Source organism: Acipenser ruthenus, chromosome 7 (assembly GCF_902713425.1).
Source record: "Acipenser ruthenus chromosome 7, fAciRut3.2 maternal haplotype, whole genome shotgun sequence".
NCBI lineage: Eukaryota > Metazoa > Chordata > Actinopteri > Acipenseriformes > Acipenseridae > Acipenser > Acipenser ruthenus.
The window spans coordinates 33,524,498-33,530,062 of NC_081195.1; the positions used below are offsets into that span (position 1 = coordinate 33,524,498).

Sequence of the window (5,565 nt, forward strand, 5' to 3'; positions counted from 1 at the left end):
CTTACGGGGGTTTGAAACTGCTCATCACTTTGCGTGTATCCTTAATCAGGTCTGTCCGGAGTTCCCTGGCTGTAGTTTAAGTGGCTGTTCTTTGATCTCATGCAGTGTTATAGGAGTGTGCAGAGCTGACTGCTAGTCTGTGATGGTTGACACACACACAAACTCTCTCTCACACACACACACACACACACAGATTCTCTCTCACACACTCCCTGTAGCGCCACCCCCCCTCCCCTCCCCTCCCCTCCCCTCCCCAAAACACCGTTGGATACTTAACCAAGGATAACCCCTTTGGTTATCCCTATAATTAAATTGACTATCTTAAATAACCAATTAAAGTAGAATTAATGACGACGCCAATGTGAAGCTAATACATCTCCAAATAGATAACAGGTTCTTTAAAAATCAAGACAGCACAGTGTGTAAAGAGAGGACAACAAGGTGTAAGAACAACAAGAATTTTATTAAAACAAAATATCCAGCTTTTACCTACAGCAGCAGATTTGATAGCAGCAACCTTTAAACTATAGCAGCAGATTTAACAAAGAGCGATCCCATTAGACCCTAAGCACTAGGATACTTTGAACTTGATAACGTCACACCAACACAAGTAAAGAAATGATAATTCACAGTACAATTCCAAAAGTAAAATCTTAAACACTTTTAAATAACACCCTTCAAAGCAAATAGTGATTTCCACAAACACAATTCCAAACAAACTTCATGCAACCCAAAAAAATGCCTAAACACTCCAATAGCCGCTATTTTAGTTAATACACAGGTTGATGAAGTGCAGGTCTGCAATCAACAGTTAACAGGCCTCTTATAACTATACATTGTAAACACATACACCATTACAGTTAGGATAATAAGGACAAAGACGCTACTCAAAGTCTAAAACAACCACCAACACAGAAAAGAAATTCATATACAGCACTCATATTACATCAAAATTCAGAGGATCGTAATTACAAACTCAGAATACAGACAATGCACATTCTCTTTTGTAATCAACCCCATACAATTGCGACCGACGTCTCAGAGCACGAGGGATACTTCACAGAAACCGCTCCAATATAGAGCGGACCACACTATTCAATATGAATATTCACAGCCCATTCAGCCCATCTTGCTCGTTTGGTTGTTAGTACCTTATTGATCCCAGAATCTCATCAAGCAGCTTCTTGAAGTATCCCAGGGTGTCAGCTTCAACAACATTACTGGTGCCTCCTATTTTCTGTTCGGTCTGTTACCGACTACAGGTCGATTCGGTGTTTTTTTTCAATAGTGTTATGTTGTTCCCACTTAGTTGTATTGTGTGCATCATTTTCATAATCTCTGCACCTTCAGAGCGCCGTGTTCCGGTGTTCTGACCATCTGAGCATCCGCCTCCAAATGAGCATCCTATAGCACAGATTATCAGACTAGTCTGACCATCTGAGCATCCCCCTCCAAATGAGCTACCTAAAGAGAACAATGCGAGGAAGCTCATTTGGAGAAAAAGACTGCTCCAAATGGGCTACCCTGTGTTTTAATTGAAATGCACAAGTTTTAACCTTCTAAATCCTGGGTATCTCATTTGGAGGGGCAGCACAATGAAACTGATAATGGTGATGTGCATTTGGAAGTGCAATGTAGATGTGTCAAAGACAGAAAACAAGGCTCTGTGTGTAGCTTTAGATTGCAGGGTAGATGGATCATTAGACAAACTAAAACATTAAAACAAGTATTTTAAAACCCTAATTATTTTGATCAACATTTTCAAATATAAAGTTGTCACATTTTAAAGCAGTAAAGTTCAACATGTACATGTAGCATCAATGGAAATTACATTTAGGAATAATATTGTGAACAAGAAGTGTTTATTGATGCAGTCCTTTAAAAAAGAAAAAAAAAACATTATCCAGTATCAAACAAGGGCAATTAGGGATTGTATTTATATTAGGTATCACAGAGAGATGAGTTCTACACAATGCCATAGATTGTGGCTTTCAAAACAGTATTGTGTATCAGCCTTTCATTATTGGAAATATAATAAACATTTTACAAAAAGCACGAGGCATAATGGCTCAATAGATTCTCTCAGTTGTGTTGTTCAGTCCTGGACTGTTGTGTCCTTTCCTTTCATGTTGCTCATTCAATCTGCTATATATTCATAAGTGTTCAAATTACATGGTAGTCTTCCAGTTGTTTTAAACCTGTACACAGTAATGTGTTACCCTGATTTTCCATAAGGAGGCCAGCAATCTCCAGTCTTTCTGCTCTTATAGATGCTGGGCTGGTTTCCACCTGATCAATTGATCCACTTGTAAGGTACTGTTCTGCAAACTGAAAAACAAAGCAAAGATGTAATGTAAAAATTAAACACAAAAAGATAGGATTTAAGATAATATTGTTAGCTTTTTACATTTAATATCAGAACACCACAACTGCTGCCATCCATCTGAAGTTGGTGTTTGAAAGTCTGCAATTTCCAAACTGCCTTGTTTCCTGTGTCCACATTAGCTCTCACGAAACTCCTAGAAAACAGTTTTTTAGAATTCTCATTGTAACGCCAACTCTATGGAGTGTATCTGCACTCCTAACTCAGGTCTACAGAGTGTATTCAATTCAATGTATAGCTGGAATCAAGTGTTTATTTGACAGGAGTTATATTTCAATCTTAACCATAGGCACTAGTTATTTTTTCAAATTTCTGTAAACTGTGCATTTGAGATACTTCACAACAGTAAACTGAATCAATTTTTATTCTGATTAAGATACATTTAAAAATATAACATATATAACACTCGTATAACATGTATACCAACCTCCAGTTTCTTAAAATTCCTCTGCTATACCTGTCCTCCTCGCCCAGTGGAGCAATCAGGACCACAGTATTTTCACACATTTTCACGATCTGCAAAATACCGTATTTTATAATGGTAGCAGCAGCAGTTGTGGCAGTGTTAGTGAGAATAATTTAAATCTGTTAAGTTAGTAGATTCTTTTAATATTGTTTATTTACAATAACCTTGAATCTTCACTTAACCATATATAAAGATAATTTAGTAATACCTAGACATAACATTTTGGAAATATTAGTTGTAACCAAAACACAATTTAATCAAAACAGAAAATGTAGATAACGATGAAAATGTGTCTGTTGAATTTTGTTAATGTTACATAATAACATACCACAAGAATCCAGTGACTTCCAGTATTGTAAGGGCACAGCACAATCTCATGTTCTTGTATTCTGATCTGTTAAAAAATGTATGAAAATGTAATGTCCTGATGTTGCATTTACATTTTACTAATTTCTTTGAGAACAGCTTATATATTACATGATTAGTACTCACATTTCTGACAGATCTGAATTGTCCATTTAATATTGATGTGGCGATAACTGCAGTCATGCAGTAGACCTTTTTCTGGTCAAAGAAAAGATGTTTTACTCCTAATGTAATATAAAGTTACCTGAACAAATTGCCAAGCATGAATAAACATTTGTAATAAATGCAGATACACAATGAAAGGTATGGATACTTTAGTTAACACAAATGGGCAATTCATTTGTGCAGATCTGTATTCCATTGTAATGTCAAAATTAAAACTGATTAATTACGATAACTATTGAGAATTTAAGCAAGCTCAGATTCATTTAAATAAATAACATATACTTACCTTTAATCATCCATGGCTATTTGTGCTTTAAAAAACAGAAACATAACTTATAATACAAGAGACCCATGGGGGTAGTTTTTATATGTGCAGGTGGTTCAAGCTGCACCAGAATAAGAAACCAACTTTTAGGTGTGTGTGTGAAAAGAAGAGAACTTATTTGTAACTTACTTTAGCACTATTACTATTAGTGGCATGTTTTAACTATACTAGTTCTAGCTGGTGGTTTGGTTTAATTTAATTTTAACTACAATTGCAAGCACTGTTTGGAACCAAGCTAAATTCCTTAAACCAGTTCCAAGAAAAAAACTCTGTAATTTATAGCTTTAAAATCACAAGTTACAATGTCAACTAGGATACTTTAAATGCTTAAAGAAAAATGTATTTGCTCCAATTTATTTTCAACTTTGATGCCTTTACCAGCCCAGAGGGAGCCTGCGGACCAGGACCAGCACGGAGACCAGTGGACGAAATTGTGTTTGCGCAATTCAGGCAAGTTACTGCCCTTCGAATGTAGGTTATTTAATTCTGTGTAACCAAGTAGATGTTAAGGACACTGGACTCCTGGAGTATTTCCACACCCATGGAAATATCATGGAATGCCCATCATTACCATCACAGTTTATTCTAAAAAGACGTGCCTGTTGAGCAATAGAGCGAGCAGAACAGCAGCTAGCGCGATTGCGAGATGCTTTCATGTGCACAGTGTTTAAAAGATTTTTGGTAGGCAAGTGAAATGTCCACCACTATGTCCACCACTGATCTATTCAGGGGCGTAGCTTGGTCATTATTATTAGTCTTAGTAGTATTGATGTATCTCTTGTATTATAACTGAAGTGATTGTATTTTGTATCTTAAGAACATAAGAACATAAGAAAGTTTACAAACGAGAGGAGGCCATTCAGCCCATCTTGCTCGTTTGGTTGTTAGTAGCTTATTGATCCCAGAATCTCATCAAGCAGCTTCTTGAAGGATCGCAGGGTGTCAGCTTCAACAACATTACTGGGGAGTTGGTTCCAGACCCTCACAATTCTCTGTGTAAAAAAGTGCCTCCTATTTTCTGTTCTGAATGCCCCTTTATCTAATCTCCATTTATGACCCCTGGTCCTTTTTTCTTTTTTCAAGTCAAAGAAGTCCCCCGGGTTGACATTGTCTATACCTTTTAGGATTTTAAATGTTTGAATCAGATCGCAGCGTAGTCTTCTTTGTTCAAGACTGAATAGATTCAATTCTTTTAGCCTGTCTGCATACGACATGCCTTTTAAACCCGGGATAATTCTGGTTGCTCTTCTTTGCACTCTTTCTAGAGCAGCAATATCCTCTTTGTGAGGTGACCGGAACTGAACACAATATTCTAGGTGAGGTCTTACTAATGCATTGTAGAGTTTTAACATTACTTCCCTTGATTTAAATTCAACACTTCTCACAATATATCCAAGCATCTTGTTAGCCTTTTTTATAGCTTCCCCACATTGTCTAGATGAAGACATTTCTGAGTCAACATAAACTCCTAGGTCTTTTTCATAGTTCCCTTCTTCAATTTCACTATCTCCCATATGATATTTATAATGCACATTTTTATTGCCCGCATGCAATACTTTACACTTTTCTCTATTAAATGTCATTTGCCATGTGTCTGCCCAATTTTGAATGCTGTCTAGATAATTTTGAATGACCTTTGCTGCTTCAACAGTGTCTGCCACTCCTCCTATTTGTGTCGTCTGCAAATTTAACGAGTTTGCTTACTATATCAGAGTCTAAATCATTAATGTAGATTAGGAATAGCAGAGGACCTAATACTGATCCCTGTGGTACACCACTGGTTACCTCACTCCATTTCGAGGTTTCTCCTCTAATCAGTACTTTCTGTTTTCTACCTGTTAACCACTCCCTAATCCATGT

The 5,565-nt window shown here is 36.7% G+C and overlaps 1 long non-coding RNA gene across 1 annotated transcript; it reads right to left on the reverse strand.

Annotated features, from left to right (window-relative positions):
* Positions 1-2,213: 2,213 nt before the first annotated feature.
* Positions 2,214-3,599, reverse strand: LOC131737500 (uncharacterized). Its single transcript, XR_009329134.1, has 5 exons — positions 3,342-3,599; positions 3,178-3,243; positions 2,811-2,899; positions 2,408-2,519; positions 2,214-2,328 (listed from the first exon to the last, which is right to left on the reverse strand). It is a non-coding gene; the product is annotated as an uncharacterized LOC131737500 (long non-coding RNA).
* Positions 3,600-5,565: the final 1,966 nt, after the last annotated feature.